This window comes from Nannospalax galili, unplaced genomic scaffold (genome assembly GCF_000622305.1).
Source record: "Nannospalax galili isolate Female #2095 unplaced genomic scaffold, S.galili_v1.0 scaffold5, whole genome shotgun sequence".
Lineage (NCBI taxonomy): Eukaryota > Metazoa > Chordata > Mammalia > Rodentia > Spalacidae > Nannospalax > Nannospalax galili.
Window position 1 is genome coordinate 562,015 of NW_008353126.1, and position 19,243 is coordinate 581,257.

The following is a 19,243-nucleotide window of genomic DNA, read 5'->3' on the forward strand; positions in this document are numbered from 1 at the left end:
TCCTGTATTTCTTTCAAATGTTTTAAAAGTTTGAATTACAGAAGTGGTTTACTGCCTTGGTTAGGGTTATTCCAAGATATATTATCTTTTTAGAGACAATTTTGAATGGTATTGCTTCCCGGATTCACTCAGTATGCTTGTCATCGCTATGTTTAAAGGTTACAGGTTTTATATCTTAATTTTATATCCCACCACTTTCCTGAAAGTGATTATTAGTCCTAATAAACAGTCTTTGAAGTCTCACATATAGAATCATATTATCTGCATATAAGTATATTTTAGTTCATTCATTTGCTTTCTGTATCCCTTTTAGTTCTCTTGTCTTTTTGCTCTAGCTAAGACTTCATTCAGTATATTGAATATAACTGGAGGCAGTTTAAACCCATCTTTCTTCTGATTTTAGTGGAAATGATTTGTTTTTCTCCTCTCTCTCTCTCTCTCTCTTTGGTCTTGTGAAGACAGGGTCCTCTCTCCTTTTACTTTCAGTTCCCCAGATACCATGGGCCAAACTCAGGCCACCCCCAAAGGCACAATTCTTTCTCACTTTTCAGAAGTAAAGAAGAGGGCCTTGAAACTGGGCCCTAGTGGCCTAGAACTCAGTATGTAGACCAGGCTGGCCTTGAACTCACAGAGATCCACCTGCCTTTGCCTCCCAAGGGCTGGGATTAAAGGCATGTACCACCATACCTGGCTTGTTTTTTCCATTTAATATAATGTTGACTGCAGGTTTGAGATAGTATAGCTTTTATTAAGTTGAAGTATGCACCTTATATTCCTAATATTTTTAAAACTTTTACTATAAAGAAATGCTGGATTTTGTCAAATACCTTTTATCTATCTATGGAAATGACCATATTGTTTCTGTCCTAGAATCCAGTGCTAGTTTGAATAAAAAATGTCCCCTGTTGGCTCGTGTGTTTAAACATTTGGTCCTTCTTTGTGCACTGTTTGGGGAGGTTGCGAAACTTTAAAATGCAGAGCCTTGCAGGAGGGGATATATCACTGGGGGTGGGATTGTTGAGCAGTGAGAGCTGCACGTGTCTGTGAATATAACAACATATATTTAGAATATAGGAAGAAATTACATTGGTCTAGGATAATTACAGTAGTAGGTTCTCCTTTAGGATCTACAACTCCTCCAACAATATGTACCTGGCTATGTTTACAGTATCACATGTATTAACTCCCATTGAGTGGGCCTTAAGTTCAAATAGATAGCTGTTGATTTCCCCCAAAATAAAGATGCCACTCTTTCACCAATAGAAATTTTGCTGGACCTGTCACTATTGTGGTTCAAAGGCATTATAGCTGAGTACACCACTGATTGATTTTATCCCTTGGTAGCTCATATAGTACCTTCTGATACCATGAGAGCAAGCCTTTGGGGAGGAGGCTCCCAGGTCAGTTCCATCTAAAGTGCTCCAAGTCCTGTGTCCAAAAGACATCATGTCTTCAGAAATAGGGTCTTACTTTCAAGTTATGGGAGGCAACTAAGGGCTATGGCAATTACCTATATCATTTTGAGAGTCCTTTGAAAATCCTCACCAACAACTTAAAAATAGATTTTCCTTGCCTGGCACTGTTTTTTTTTGTTGTTGTTAAATAGCTTTCAGCTATACATGCACTAACATATATACTATATGTGTATTTTTAAGTAGGCTTATGAAAAAATAAAGTTTTCCATTTTTTTCAGACAACGTGTATTTATTATTTATCTCACTTTCCTCTCCCCCCTTGTATAACCCTTACTCGTGTCTCTCTAGTTAAAGTACTGCCATTTCTCCCTTTTCCCAATTAATAGCACCCGTTTCCCACTATCCTCCTCTCTGGAGCTCCTTCTTCCTCTTTTCCCTGATGGTTCCTTTTTACTTTCCTGGATCCTGCAATTACTTCACAATATTAGGCCATATTTAAAGTTTTGGAGCTATGATTCACAAATGAGAGGGAACATACATGGCTTGTTTATTCTGAGTCTGGATTCCCTTATTCAGTATAACAGTTTCCAGTTCTACCCATTTACCTACTCATTTCGTCATTTTATTTTTCTCTACCACTGAATAACACGTTCATTCACTGCAGGACATTTAGTTGGTTTCCATTTCCTACCTGTTATGAAAATAGCAATAAAAACGCTGAACAAGCATCTCTGTAGTAGGATAGCCAAGGCCTTTTGGTATATGCGAAGGAGTGGTGTGGCTGGGTCATATGATATGTCTACTTTTAGTTTTTGGAGAATTTTCTACACTGACTTACACAGTGGTTGCACCAGTTTGCAGTCCCACCAGCAGTGAATTAGTGGAATTTTGTTTGCCTTAAGCTTATGTGGGACTTGTGCATGCTATCATCCTTGCTCTGAGTTCATGTGAGTAACTGCCAAGCTCAGCTCTTCCAAAATTTCTGCCATTTCTTCCACAATAATCCCTGAGCCTCAGGAGGCAGAAGTTTGGTATAAGTGTCCTATTCATGAATAAGCATTCTGTAGCCTCTTACTCTGTACATGTTGGCAAGTTGTGGTTCTCTGTGTTAATCACTATCTGTTGTACAAAGGTGCTTCTCTGATGAGTGTTGAGTGATGCGTTAATCTATTTCAGAATTTTAGCTTTCACATTGAGGTCTTTGATCCACTTGGAATTTATTTTTATATAGGGTGATAGATATGAGTCTAATTTCTACATATGTTGAGTCATGGTAGAAGGCCTTTTTGAAATATATCTCTCTGCTGTTGGCAAGTATTGAGAATTTTCGCATCTATATTCATCAGGAATATTGCCTATAGTTTTTTATTGAGCTTTTAAATTTTCATACATTTCCCACTCAAATACAGACCCCCCTCCCCCAGCCATCCCTCCTCCATCTCCCCGCCTAACCCTATGCACTCTGCTGAGTGAGTCCTATTCATTCAGGTGTTTGTACCCAAATATCCTTCAGTGTAAATGCATCCACTGCAGTCTAGTCAGCCCATCCAGTGGTCATATGTGAGTCATACTTCTCTCTCACCTAGCAGCAGTCTCAAACAGTTCTCAATCTAGTGCTGGCCCATCACCTATTTCTCACCTCTTTTGTGCCCTTATTTAATTGAGTTGACATGGGTCCCACACTCAATGACACCACTGCCGTAGGCTCACATGAGCAAGCCTCCAGTGGCCTGGAAGCCTCCATCTCCTTATGTTCATGAACCAGCCTTGGCTCTTACACTCTTTTCCACCATCTCTTTCACAATATTCCCTGAGCCATGGGTGGGTGAGGTTCCATATAGGAGTCCCACCTTACATTCTACAGCCTCTTATTCTCCAAAACTTGGCCAGCTGTGGTCTTCTGTGTGCATTGCATCTGATGTACATGGAAGCCTCACTAGTGAGAGTTGAGGGGTGCATTAGTCCCCTCTCTACCCATTATTCTGCTATGTTTCAAGAGCCTTAGTTGTAGAGATTCAATTGCAGATGTGTCACCTAGTCCTGGGCATCTCCCAGGCATATGTCCTCTGTGCCTGACCAGATGTGCAACTCTGCAATAGCTCCCATCTGTTGCGAAAAGAAGCTTCTTTGATGAGTGATGTAAGGCATGCTTGTCACTCTAAGGGAGGTCTCTTCTATCTGGCACTGTGTTCCCTGCCAAGCAGCTCCAAGGTATACATATGCATTAATGTTCAGACCCTGTATGTGCGTTTCTCATAGGATTTCTAGGGCATCACTTTTCCCTCTAGGTTTCTTAGCCCCCAAGAGTTTCTTAATTTAAAAAATTATTTTTATTTTATGTGTATGAGTGTTTTGCCTGCATGTATGTAAGTGCACCACATGCATGCAATGCCTAGAGAGGCCAGAAGAGAGTGTTGAATTCCCTGAAACTGGAGTTACAATTGGTTGTCTGTGACAAATTCATCATTCAGTAGTGTGTTGCTCAATCTCTGTGAGGTTGAGAACCTCTATGAGGCTGAGATTCTATAGAATCTTTTGCTGTTGATTTTAAGTCTTAATGCATTGTGGTCATGTGGGATACATGAAATTATTTCAATTTTTTCTGTACTTGTTGAGATTTGTTTTGGGTCCTAGGATATGGTCTATTTTAGAGAAAATTCCATGTGCTACTGAGTAGAATGTGTATTTTTTGGTGTTTGGGTGGAATATTCTGTAGATGTCTGCTAGGTCCATTTGATATATGATATCATATACTTCAGATGTTTCCCTGTTTATTCTTTGTTTATTTGATAAAGCAGGGTATTCAAGTCACCTCCTATTACTGAGTTGGGGTTAACCTGTATTTGGAATTCCAGTAAAACTTTTTATGATACTGGGTATGCCAGTATTTGATGAATATATGTTTAGGGTTGTAAAGTCTTTTGGTTAATAGTTACCTTAGTCAGAATGAAATGTCATTCTTTATCTCTCCTGGCTAATTGTAGTTCAAAGTCAAATTTATTCGATATTGGAATCGGAGCATTTGTTTGTTTCTTTGTCCCATTTCCTTAGAATATTTATTTATCCTTTCACTCTAAAGTGGTGCCTGTCCTTGAAGGTAAGATAAGCTTCCTGTAGACAACAAAAAGATGGATTTTGTTTTTTAATCCTTTCAGTTTGCCTTTTTCTTTTGGTTGAAGAGTTGAAATAATTTATGTTTAAAATTATTATTTAAAATGTGTGTTGGTTACTGTGTTTATTTTGTGATATTATTCCTATTTTGTGTTTGAATAATTATAGCTTCATTTGGTTGCTTTCTGTAGCCTCTTGGCTATGTTTATTCCTTTCTTTAATCTGTAGTATTGGTTTCTATCCTCTCTGTAGGGCTGCTTTGTTGGAAAGAAATTTTTTTCAGTCTGTTTATAATACAGAATGTTTTTCTTTCTCCTTCAACTATGACACAATGTTTTGCTGAACAAAGAAATCTGTGTTGGCATATGTGGTCATTTAGAGCTTAGAATACATTGCTTGAGGCTCTTATGGCACTGAAAAGCCAGTTGTAAAACTGGTGGGTTTTCCTTTATATTTAACTTGTTTTTCTCTTGCACATTTCAATACTCTCTTTTTTCTGTATATTTAATAGTTTTTACTATAGTATGCCATGAACAGTTTCTTTTCTGGTACTATACATTTGATCTTCTGTGTTCTTCTCATATCTGTATGAATACGTCTTTCCTTACTTTTGGGAAATTTTCTTTTATAATGCAGTTGAAGATCTGCTCTATGTCACTGACATGGGATTCATCTTCCTCTGTACCTATAGTTTTTCATGTTATCCAATAGCTCCTATATATTCGTATCCTATTTTTTCTATTTTTATAATCTTTTCTTGAGTGGTCAAATTCATCTACTTTAGTTTCAAGTAGTCATATTCTGTTTTCAACTTGATCCATTTATCTGGCAGGCTCTATGAATTTTCCAATTGGATTACTGAGGTTTTCAGTTCCTTGTTCACTTCAGCTTGAGTTTTCTACAATATTTATACATCATGAACTAACTTTACAAATTCTGAATTGTCTTTGTCATTTTCTTTAGTTGCATATTGGTGTTTTGTTGACCTTTACTCTGGAGTTCATTCCCATCCTCTTGGAGTTCATTAAATTGCTTGTTCATTCTTTTTTCCATATTTTTGAGATAAGTTCTCCCTGTAGCCCCAGCTAGCATGGAACTCACTATGCAGGCCAGGCTGGACTTAATCTCACAGAGATCCACCTGCCTTTGCCTCCCGAGCACTGGGATTACAGGTGTGTGCTGTCATACTTGGCTCTTGTTCATGTGCTCTTTAAACTCCTTGAATTCTTGTCTATATTTATGATTATTTTTTAAGTTCTGTATCCTCAGGTTCCACTAGACTTTTCTCATTGTAGAAAATTTTTATTGACCTAGTGGGATTTGTTAGGAACATGTCATCTTGGTTTTTCATATTGTTTGTGTTCTTCCAATGCAACCTGGTCATATGGACTTCTTTTCTTGTTCCTGTGTTGTGAAATTCTAGCCTGCCTTTGTTGAGTAGTAGTTTGATTCTGTTTTTGTTGCTGTCATCATAATTTCATTGATTTCAGATCAGGTATGAATAGCTAGGTGCGGAGCTCTTCAGGTTCTCACTCTGAATTTTAAAGAGGTATTATTTTATTTTTTTGTGTGTGAGTGTTTTGTCTGTATATATGTAAGTGGACCCAAGTTGTGCAATGCCTGCAGAAGTCAGAAGAGGGCATCAGATTTCCCTAGACCTGGAGTTATGCATGGTTGTTAACCACCATGTGGATGCTGGGCATTGAACCCAGATCCTTTGCAAGAGCAGTCAGTGCTTTTAACTGCCGAGTCATCACCCTAGGATCCCGCACTCTTAATTTTTAGTTTGAGAGATAGATGTGATTCTAAGCTACTCCAATGTGCAAGGTGTGTGGGCAATCACAGATAGGACTCTGAGTGTGGAGATGGTGGCAGGGTGGGTAGGATTCTGGCCAACTCACTAGGTATGCCCAGAGTACAACAGTATGATCTGGGCTAATCATTGCAGTGTGGAGAGCACCTTTAACTATTTTAAAGTATGCTCATTTAATTCCTAAAGTCTCTAAGACTTTTATCACAACTGCATACTGAACTTTGTTGATAGCCTGTTTTAGCACCAGTTGAAGAGATTATGCAGTTTCTGTACTTAAGTTTGCTCATATGGTGTATTCAATTTATAAATTTACTTATGTTGAACACGTCTTGCCTTTCTGGAAGGAAGTACACTTGATCATAATGTATGATCTTAATGTGCTCCTGAACTCTGTTTGCAAGTATTTTGTTGAGAATTTTCGTGTATATGTTCATCAAAAATGTGGTTTGTGTTCTTCTTGTGTCTTTACCTGGTGTGGGTGTCAGAATGATACTAAGTTTGTACAATGAATTTGGTGATGTTTCTTCACTTTCTGTTTGGTGGAACAAGCTAAGAAGTATTAGTATGAGATCTTCTTGAAATGTTTGATAGAATTCAGTAGTGAATTTATCTAATCCTGGGATTTTCTTTGAGGGGATACTATTAGTTATAGCTTCAGTTTCATTGTTTGTAATGGGTCTGTTTAAGTTATTTGTATCAGCTGGGTTTAATTTTGGAAGATATGCATTTACAAAATTTTCTATTTCTTCTATGTTTTCCAGCTTTTTAGTGATTACAAAGTAATCACTAATAATGGTCCATATTTTATTGAACTGTATAGTAATGACACCCCTTTGTTCTCCCAACTTTATTGTCTTCTCCTTTCACATTGGCTAAAGGTTTTTTAATCTTACTTTTTCAAAGAGCCAATTCTTTGTTTGGTTGATTTTGTGTATGGTTCTTTTACTCTCCAATTAATTTCTTTCCTAATCATTATTATTTTTTCCATCTACCGTGATTTGAATTGGGTTTTTATCATTTTCCAAGAGTCTTATGGTGCATCATTAGGTTGTTTGATATTTCTCAGACTTTTTTTTTTTAATGCGAGTGCTTTTTGCTATAACCTTTTCTCTTAGTACTGCCTTGGCTACATCCCAGAGATTCTGATAAGCTGTATTCTAATTATCATATGTCATCAGAAAATTTTAAATTTCCTCTCTGATTTTTGGGTGACCTATTGTTATTCAAAAGTGTATTATTATGGTTTTTTCAATTTCTCATGTTAATTTGTACCTTTATTCCATTGTGGTCTGGTAAGATGCAAAAAACTATTTGTTTATTTGTTGAGATTTGATTCATATCCTATAATATGATTGATTTTCAAAAAGTTTCCATGTAACACTGAAAAATTGTGTATTTCCTACCTTTTGGATGGAATAATCTGTATTTATTTGTTAATTCATGTTGATCAACAGTGTATTATAACTCTAAGATCCCTTTACTTGTTTTCAGTTTGGAAGACTATTTTAATTTGGTTTCTCTATTTCTGTGATAAACACCATTACCAAAACAACTTGAGGAGGGAAGGGTTTATTTGGCTTACACTTATACTTCATTGTTCAGGGTAGAAACTCAAGTCAGGAACCTGGCAGCAAGAGCTCAAGTAGAGACCATGGAGAAATGCTGCTTCCTGGCTTGATTTTAAGGCCTGTGCTCTTAGAGCCTGCCTGCTTTGTTATACAACCTAGCGAAGGGAGGCAACATGCACTGATCATTCTATAGTGAAGAAAATGGCTCACAGCCGTACACAAAGGCCAATCCATTAGAAATAATTCCTCAGTTAAGGTTCCCAGTTCCCAGGCTTATCAAGTTGACAACAAAGCCAACCATGACAATGACATTTTTTTTGACAATGACTTATTTTTATGTGAAAGTGGGCTATTTAAGTTCTCTACTACTATTGTGTCAGGACCTACATGGCCTTTTATGCCCACTTTTATGTCTGTTTTATAAAATTAGAGGCTCATATATTTGGTACATAGGTATTTACAATTGCTATATCTTCTTGATGAATTGTTCACTTTATTAATATGTAGAATTCCTTTTTATCTCTTCTAATAGATTTTGGTTCGAAGTTTACTGTTTCTGATATAAGGATACCTATGCATGCTTGTTTATGTTTTCCATTTGCTTGGCAGTTTGTTTTTAATTCCATGATATTAAGGTTTTTTGATAACGTTGTTGATTAGGAGTGTTTCTTGGAGACAACATATTGTAGATGTTTATTTTTTTAATCCAGTCCATTAGTCCATTTCTTTTAGTAATGAGTTGAGGCCATTTACCTTTATAAGGTTATTATAGAAAGGAATTTTCTAGTTCTCATAAATTTTAGTTATTGTCTGTTTTACTGAATTACTGATATTTGTTTTCCTTTGTCCATATTAGTTTCAAGGGTTTGTTGAATTGCTGTGTAGTATGTGGTTGTTTCTTTCCTGGGTCTAGTTTCTTTATCTGTTCTTTTTATGGAGTGTATACTTCCCTGTATTCATGTGGCAGTGGTTATCTTTTTTTCTTCCTCGCTGTAAAGAATTAAGAATTATCTCAATATATTCTGGATATTAATCCCCTGTTGGATATGTGACTGGTGAGGATTTTCTCCCACTCGTCACTTCCTTAGGTGCTTCTTTTGCTGTACAGAAGCTTTTTACTTTAATGAGATCCCACTTGTTTATTGTTAACCTTAATTCCTGTGCAACTGATGTTGTACATTTATTGAAGATACTGTCTTTCCTTCATTGTGTGTTTTTGGCCCCTTTGTCAAATATCAGGTGGTTGAAATTGAATGCACTTAAGTTAAGGTCTTCTGTTATATTCTGTGGTGGTCAGAATGAGAATGTCCCCCATAGGCTCCAAGTATTTTGACATTTTGTCCCCAGTTGGTGGTGGTGTTTTGGGAGCTTTTAGAAGGTGTGGCTATCCTGGAGGAAGCATGTCACTGGGGGTGGGCTTAGAGAGTTCTTAAGTCTTGCCAGATCTTCAGTTGCTCTCTTGTTTCCTGTGCCTGCTTGAAGATGTGAGAGCTCAGCTTCCACTCCTCTGCCAGCCACCTCTGTCACCATGCCTCCCTGCCATGATGGACTCTTGGCCCTTGGAACTGTAAGCTCAAATCACCTCTTCCTTCTATAAGTTGCTTTGGTCAGTGTTTCTATCACAGAAAAAGAAAAGTAACTAACACATGTTCCAATGATCTACATGTCTATTTTTGTGCCAGTACCATGCTGTTTTTATAACTATAGCCCTGTAATATAGTTTGAGATCTAGTATGGCAATCCCCCCAGCATTGCTCTTTTTGTTCAAGGTTGCATTGAAATCTGGGGTCTTTTGTGATTCCATATGAATTTTGTGATTTATTTTCTTCTTCTGTGATGAATGTCATGGGGATTTTGATTGACATTGCATTGAATCTATAGATTATTTTTGGTAGGATGGTCATTTTTACAATATTAATTCTACCAACCCATCTCCTGGTGTTTTCCTCAATCTCTTTATTCAAAGATTTAAAATTTTCATTGTAGAGATCTTTAATATATTTGGTTAGGTTTGTTCCTAGATATTTTACTTCTTGAGGCTATTTTGAATAGAAGGGCTGTTGATATATAGAAAGGCTACTGATTTTTGGAAATTGATTTTGTAACCTGTCACCTTGCTGAAACTGTTGATCTTTTCTAGGAGTTTTCTGGTGGAATTTTTCAGTTCTCTTACATATACATCTACATCTGACCTCTTCTTTTCCAACTAGTATTCCTTTAATTCCTTCTCTTGTCTTTAATTATATTGAAGTATGTTCCCTCCAGTACAATTCTCTCAGGACTTTTATCATAATTGCATGTTGGATTTTTTTTTCAAGGCTTTTTCTGCATCTACTGGGATGACCATCTGATTTTTGTCATTAAGTCCATGTATATGATTTATTGCATTTATTAATTTAGGGATACTGATCCATCCCTGCATCTCTGGAATAAAGCCAACTTGATCGTGGTGGATGATCATCTTTTTACGTCTTTTTATTGAGATTCCTTTGTATGTTTCATACATACAGTAGTTCTTGATCAAATTTAGACTCCTTCCCCCATCCATTCCCCCCCCACACACACACACTGCCCACTAGACCTCATGTATTCTCCATGCATGTTAAGTTCCATCTGGTCAAGCATTTGTACCCAGATGTCCTTCGGTGCAAGTTCACCCACTGGAATCTAGTCAGCCTATCTAGAGACTGTCCCTTCAATAAGGTCTACTCTCCCTCACCCAGCAGTAATCAGTTGCTAATACTTTGTAGGCTATGATTCCCCATTTCCCTTGTTCTGCTGGAGTTTTGTCTGAGTCATCTTGGGTCTTGTGCATTGCTGTGCAAGTTCATATGAACAAGTTCTCAGTGGTCTAAAAGTCTCTGTTTCCTTAGGTTCATGCACCAACCCTGGCTTTTACAATCTTTATATATGTGCTTGTATTATTGTCCAGACTTTATTCTCTATCCCTGATATTAATTCTTCTGCATGGTTTTGTCTGTCTAATTAAACTCAGTGGGCCACACACATAAAGAACACATGAAAATAGAAATGGAATTCATTGAGAAGAACGATGGGAGAGACATTGGATGAAGGAAGGGAATGGGGAGGGGAAAATGACAAAAATTCCTTGTATGAATGTATGAGACTGTCAAACAAGGGAAAAAAATTGAAAATCATTTCAAGCCCCTTCTGAATTTTAAGGTTTTCATTGAGAAACCTGGTGTTATTGTGATGGGTCGGTCTTTATACTTGTTTGGTGCTTCTCTTGCCACTTTCAATATATTTTCTTTGTTCTGACTATTTAGAAGTATAATTATAATATGATGTCAAGTTATTTTCTGGTCTTGTCTTTTTGATTCTTCAATTGCCTCCTAAATCTATATAGACCTTTTTACCAGTTAGGAATTTCTTTTTACTAAGATTTCATTAAAAATGTTTTATGTGCCTTTATAAAGAAATTCTTCACCTTTTTCTATACCCATGGTTCTTAGATTTTATCTTTTCATTGTGTCTTGAACATCTTGAAGGTCTAGTTCATAAACATTTTATTATCTTTATCCTTTGGGGAATGTTAGAATTCTTCCACTTCATCATTAAGCACAGATATACTGTCCTCCCTTTGATCATCTGTATTGCTGAGTTCCATGGAATTTTTATTTAACTTGTTATATCCTTAATTTCCAGTGGTGCAGCTTATTTTTATTTCAGTATTTCTTTCTTTGTATTAAATTCCTCCCTCATATCAATGACTTACTCATTTATTCAATCGTTTATGTTCTCCTGAGAATCTTTCAAAAATTTATTTCCCTCTTTGAGTTCTTGAATACATTTAGAATCACTTTAATTTTTCTGGAATTTTGCCAATTCAATTTCACTAGAGATTAATACTAGAGAATTAATTTTTGGAAGACTTTAGTTGCCTTAGTTTTCTTCTTACATCTAGTCTTGCATTGGAATATGTGTATTTGGAAGACAAATTTGTTTATTGAATTTGTTTCTTTTTTATTTTAAATCACTTTATTCTATTATGGTGAGTGCTTACACTGTTCATAAAGTACTAGGCTGTAGTTATCACTTGGATGACAGGCATGACTGTAGCTTCTCAGATGTGCTGTACTAACCGCTGTAAAGGCTAAGACTGGAGTTTTCCAAATTTGGATAAACACTAGGACAATGGGAAAAGCTGGAGTCAAACAGGTGTGCTGTGCTCACTGGAATAATAAGCAGAGCTAGTCCCCAGCAAAGCACCTTCATCTGCATATAATTCATTTTTATTGGAATTTCATTTTTGTCTAAAGAAGGAAGAAATAGGTCTTCAATTCTTAAATAATTGCATGCAGAAAGGAATAATGTCTGTCAACAAACACAGCCAGTGTGTATTGTTTCATGATTATAAAAATCAGTCAAATAACTTTTTTTAATCATATTTCTCACATGTGATTTCCATATGTATTGGAATGTATTTATAACTCTTAAAAGCTTTCCCACATTGTGTATATTCACATTCATAAGCTTTTTACCCACTGTGAAAAACTTTCTGCCCCAGAGAGCATTTAAAATAAATGAAGGCATTCCAGAATTCCCTAAATTTACAAAGACTCTCATCATATGTCTCATGTTCATATGGTTTATGCCCCATTTTAACATGGTAAGAACATTTAGGAATGAATAAGCCATGAGGATATCTTCACATACCATGTCTTTCAAATAGTTATATTCTTGGGAGAGTTTTTGTTGTTCAAAATGTATCTGGTATCTGGATGAAGAGTTCCCACAGTTACTATGTTCTTTAGATTCTCAGACACTTCACTATTTCTTAGATTTCTCCGGAACTTTGTGGGTATCTTCAATGTTCTGGCCTTCCTGTTTGTCCTATAGCAGGTGATGTCCTAAAGTTTTTTTTTTTATATCACATCTCTGTAGAAATTCATCTTGGAAGGATCTATCAAAGTACACTCCTCCAAGATGAATTTCACTGCCACATCCTCAAAGATGAAAGGCTCCATTTCTGGATTCTAACTTCTCCTGCTGTCCTCAGAACTGGTTTGTGTGTGTGTGTGTGTGTGTGTGTGTGTGTGTGTTAGTAGTCACAACACCAAAGGGGATGAATTCTATGCAGAGAACTGTGTCTGGAATGTAGCATGAATTTTCTTAGGTAGAGATGGTTGCATATCCTTTCAGTGGATGGGTCTGTACTCACTAGCCAACCAGGAGCACAGAGGAAGCCAATATGAACTGTCAAATCAGGAGTGGTAGGAAGAGGAGGATATATTGATAATCTTGAGAGTGTCCTTTTTTGGCACAGACATACTTGTAGCACCATCTACTGAGGATAATGGTATTTAAGAACTTGATCCTGACTTTCTAGAGTGCAGCACTTTCTTCTTAAACTAAGTGGGCCATTGTCATTTATTTCTTCTTGGAAATGAGGAGGTTGCTCAAGAAATTCCAGATAATCTCATGGAGACAACACCTGACTTTAGAAAAGCAAAGTAAGGTCAAGCCTATACTGTAATGCAAAGTTTACAATGTGATGCCACATTGTGGCTATGCCTTAATAGAAACAGCCTGACTCTTAGCATCCATTTTAAAGCCAAGAGTGAACCAAAATTACTGAGAAACTGTTACTTCATATTTTTCTCAGAACTGTGTTCAATTAAATGCTAGATTTTTGTTTTATTACAATAGTATATCCGGCATGAAATGGGGAAGTAAAAGTAATCAAATCTTCATCTAATTAGAGAATTTTGCCCTTTCTGATCCCTAGACCTAGACCAACACACACAATCATAAACAGATATTATAAATTTTTCTCACTGTTTTCAATGAAATAGGCACTACATTTTAAAATATATTTGTATTTATAGTATACACACACACATACATTCACTGTTCTAGGTCCAGGACAAAGAAAGGTCATGAGGAATTAATATCTAATTAGAGAATTTTGCCCTTTCTGATCCCTAGACCTAGACCAACACACACAATCATAAACAGATATTATAAATTTTTCTCACTGTTTTCAATGAAATAGGCACTACATTTTAAAATATATTTGTATTTATAGTATACACACACACATACATTCACTGTTCTAGGTCCAGGACAAAGAAAGGTCATGAGGAATTAATATGCTTAGGCAACAAGGGGAGCTCACAGTTCAGTGAGTGTGTCTACATTACAAACAACCTAAGATAAAATTTAACTTTTTGTTTTCCAGAATAACTAAAAACCATTTGCACAGAGTATGTTTATACTGTAAGAAAGAAAGGCTAATATTGTCACAGATGAGGAACTTGGGATGAGGTAGTTGGTGTTGTGACCAAAGCTTTCCTCCATCTTTTCTCTCAGTCTACTTGGTTTTGACTAAGGAAAGAAAAACTGTGTCAATAAGGGAACGTAATAATTTAAACATGAAGTAATAAAAGTTACACAGTACAAATATTTTACAATGGGCTCAAGAGGGAAGAAAAGCAAACATTTGAACTAGCACAGATAAGCAACCTGCTTTGTCTACATTCAGAAGATTTTAATCTTCTAAACATGACAGCCACAGCCTCTGCTGAAATGAAGCCCACAGAGGGTATTTCATTTGTGCTGTAACTCTGGGAATTCACCATGTTGCTGGATCTATTAAGACTTTGGGAACTTGTAGAGATGAAATGAATACATTTGTAATTATGATAGAGCTTCGGGGGACCAGAAATGGAATGTCGTGGAATAATGAACTATGTATGAGTGTTAAATTGAAAAATCATGAGATTAAAATGATTAATCTTGAATTTCAGCTTGATTATATTCGGAAATCCTCAAAATTAGTATAGTACACTACTATGAGGATATTTCCAGAGCTAATGAATATGGGTAGTGCTACAGGCCGGACAGAAATATTCTCTCTATGATTGCTAGTGATAATCTCTCCCCCTGATTGCTATGATATCAGGCCTATCTGCACTGCCATGCTCTTTCTGTTATAATGGACTAAAACCTCTGAAACCATGAGCCAAAGTAAATACTTCCTTCTTTGAATCATTTTCGATGAGTATGTTTTTCACTGTTTTGGTTACGCTTATTTCATGGTATAAGGGACTATTGTGAATGGGATTATTCTCCTGATTTTTCCTCAGCATATCTGCTATCAGTATATAGAAAGGCTACTGATTTTTGTAAACTAATTTTTTATTCTGAAACTACTGAACATGTTTATCAGTTTCAAGTGATTAATGGTGGGAGTTTTAGGGTATCTTATGTATAGAATTATATCATCTACAAATAATGATATTTTGGCTTCTTTATATGATTTTATTTTTTTTTCTTATTGCTCTAGCTAAGACTTCCAGGATTATGATGAATAATAGTTGAGAAAGTGGACCTTTTTCTTGTACCTGATTTTTGTGAATGCTTGAGCCTTTCCTATTTAGTATAACGTTGGCTACAGCTTCATAGTATATACTTTTATTATGCTAAGGTATGTTCCTTCTACTGCTAGTCTCATCAGGAATTTTATCTTCAAAGGATGTTGGATTTTGTTATAAGCCTTTTCTGGCCCAGACCCCACCCTGCTCCCCATCGGGGACCCTCCAGTATCCCTTTGTGTCCTCTAGGACCCGTCCCATTGCCTCTGCTTGTCCAGGACCACCACCTCCTCCTGGCCTCTCTTCCTCCCTTTGCAATTTCGCAGATCCCATTCCAATCCCCACTAGAAACTCTTCCCACTGCCAGAAGACACTGGCCCCTCCATTTCTCATGACTCACCAGAGCCTTGCAAGTTACCTGACTAGGATACTCCAGTTGTTCCATACAGGTCCATGCAGGTCAGATTCAGGATTAGTGCACAATCCCAAGGGAAACCTATGCCAATCTCCGTGAACAAGTCACCTCAGGTACCAGACTATAGCTGTCAAGCAAAAGATCTAGGATAGAGACTGAAGCCCTGAGTACCAAAGAGAGGAAACTAGAATCCCAACCCTACTATGAACTAGCATCCTTAAGAACATTATAAACACCTCTACAAAAAGATGACTAGAAAAAACAAGCTAACTCCAGAGGCACAAATTCCAATACAGAAATAAAAATAACATCAAAAATCAAAATAATACTTTTCTTTCAAAATACGAATCCAATATAATAACTTCTAATTAAAATGACCTGTAGATGACAGCAGTACGGGGTGGGGGGAGCCCTGGGGAGTCTCTGGGGTCTGCCCAGGGGTCCTGGGGGAGGTGGAGGAGGTGAAGGAGCAGCTATTTGATGTGGACCCATACAGCATGGTCAGCTCTGCTTATGACCACATGTGGAAGACTGGAGTGGTCATCAAGATCAACCCCTTCAAGAATCAGACCTACTGCCAGTGCACACTGAGGGAGGTCCAGATCTTGCTGTACTTCTCTCATGAGAATGTCATAGGCACCCAAGACATTCTTCGAGCACCCACCCTGGAGCCATGAGGAAAGCCTACAATCATTCAGGACCTCAAAGAGACAGACTCAAGAGCTAGCAGTGGAGCAATAGTCACATCTGCTAGTTCCTCTACCAGATCCTACGGGGCCTCAAGAATATCCATTCAGGCAACATACTCCACCAAGATCTGAAGTCTTCCAATCTGTTCATCGACACTACCTACGACCTTAAGGTCTGCGATTTTGGCCTAGCCCAGATTGCTTACCCTGAACACAATGACACTGGCTTTGACAGAGTATGTGGGCACACGTTGGTACCATGCCCTGGAGATCATACTTACCTCCAAAGGTTACACCCAATCGATTGGCACCTGGTCTGTGGGCTGCATTTCTGGCTGAGATGCTCTCCAACTGGCCAGTCTTCCCTGGCAAGCACTACCTGGACTAATTCAATAATATTCTAGGTATTCCCCATCCCAGGAGGACCTAATTGTATTAGCAACATGAAGGTCCAAAACTATCTACAGTCTCTGCACGCCAAGGCTAAGGTGGCCTGGGCCAAGATTTTTCCCAAGTCTGATTCCAACGCTCTTGACCTGCTGGACAGGATGTTATCTCTCAACCCAAACAAGCACATCACAATGGAGGAAACAATGGCTCATCCCTACGTAGAACAATTCTATGACCTCACAGATAAGCCAGTGACTGAGGAGCTCTTTACATTTGATATGGAGCTGGATGCTTGCCCCAAGGATCGGCTGAAGGAACTGATATTCCAAGAGACAGCCTGTGTCCAGTTGGGGGCACCAGAAGCTCCCTAACAAGAACAGATATCCTTTGCCCCCTGGAGCCTGGTCCTCTTCTTACCTATTCCTTCCCTGCCAGATTGTTTAAAAATGGACATTGATTAACCCAGGCTCTGGCAACTCAAACTGGACTGAGGGTGGGCGTGGCTGCCTTCTCTTACTCTACTGGGGTTTCCTGTTTCCTGCAGGTTTCTCCCACCCTCATTCCCCACCTCTGTCTCCCCAGGCCCTGAGTGATGAGGTGGTCCCAGACCTGAGCTCTGCTGCTCTGTAGACCACTCTGGAATGGAAGGGCCCTGGGTTCCCTAGGACCTATGCTATGAAGGGGCAGGGGCCCTGAGTGACTCAGGGTGAGTCTTGCCCTGCTCACCTTTAGGGACTCCACCCCATTTTCCATGAAGGAACATTCCTAAGGCTCAAGGACTAGTTTCCTTGAGGAGCCAGGCCCAGGCCAAATCCCATCCTTCTCCAAGCTGCCACGGATGTGCTGCTTCTGTATTTGGAGGTGGGAGCCATGGAGAGCCAATGCCCCTGCCCACCTTCCTGTGACTGTATTGTGTGTGTGTGTGTGTGAGTGAGTGTGTGTGTGTGTGAGTGTGTGTGTGTGAGTGTGTGTGAGTGAGTGTGTGTGTGTGAATGAGTGTGTGTGAGTGTGTGTGTGTGAGTGTGAGTGTGTGTGTGTGTGGTGAGTGCAATTGCTTACAAAGAAGAGTGCATCGTGTGTGAGTGTGTGTGTGTGTGAGTGAGTGTGTGTGTGTGTGTGTGTGCATAAAATGACCTGGAAGAACGTAAAAATAATACAAAAGTATGATTATAGATTGGGTCCAACAACTCAAAGACAAAGAGGTGAATGAAATAAGGAAGACAGTCCAAGTAATACAAACAGAAATAGCAGAGCTGAAGAAAAACTAAACTGAAAAAGATGCTGAAAATGAAAAAAAATCAGGAAGCCAATTAAAAAGTTCAGTGGAAGCTGGACATGGTGGCACATGCCTTGAACCCCAGCACTCAGGAGGCAAAGGCAAGGGGATCTGTGAGATTGAGATCAGCATAGTCTGCATAGTGAGTTTCAGGAGAGCTGGGGCTACCAGTAGACTCTCTTAAAAAAAACAAGCCAAAGTAGAACAAAACCACCTCACTAACAGAATGGATCATGTTAAAAACAGAGAATCAAGGAAGGAAGACAACATAGAGGAATCAGATCACTCAAAAAAGGTTTATGCGAAATTTAAAAAGAAATATGAAAGGACTATGGGAATGTTTGTGGACACAGTGAAATGACCTAAACTTTGAAATTATTGACATAGAATAAGGAGAATAATACCATAGTGAAGGCATAGAAAATATCTTTGGTAAAATCACAGAAGAAAAATTTCCAAATTTAGATTAAAAACATGCTCATCCAGGTACAAGAGCATAGAGAGAATAAAGGACTTCTAGTGCAGACATTCTCTCTCCCAGATTTCTATGATGCCAGGCTTATCAGTTCTACCATGACCTTTCAATTATATTGGACTAAAACTTCTGAAACCATGAATGAACATAAATGCTTCCTTAAACTGTTTTCATTGAAGATATCTTTCATTTCCTTCATTAGGCTTTAGGCTTATTCCTTGATATTTTTGAGGCTACTGAGAATGGAACTATTTCCCTAATAAAGATACTTTACCTTCTTTCCAAATTTTACTACTTTTATTTCACTTAGTTTGTTCCCATAGGACAAGAAAAGAAATTTACCAGTATGATAGTAAAAATTTTAAAAATACAGAATAAAGAAAGGCTATTGAAAACTGCAAGAGAAAGATCAAATCGCTTAAAATGACAGACCCATTAGAAAAATGCCTGGTTACTGGACAGAAACTTTTAGACAGAAAGTCCTGAAAAGAGGTGTCCAAGTCCTAAAAGACCACAACTATGACCTAGACTATTATATATTGCAAAACTATTAAAATTGAAAGAGTAATAAAAACTTATCATGATAAAATCAAATCAAAGAATTTATGACTACTACATCCTTAGACAAACATAATCTCTTAGTACATGCTAAGCATGGAGCCTTATCTTTACAGACAAGTATGCCAGTCAAGTATGCCACCACTCATCAAAGAAGTCTTTTTAGGAACAGACTATTACACAGTTCCACAACTAG

The 19,243-nt window shown here is 37.8% G+C and overlaps 1 pseudogene; it reads left to right on the forward strand.

Annotated features, from left to right (window-relative positions):
- The first annotated feature begins 14,432 nt into the window (after positions 1-14,432).
- LOC103747863 lies at positions 14,433-17,109 on the forward strand (annotated as a pseudogene).
- Positions 17,110-19,243: the final 2,134 nt, after the last annotated feature.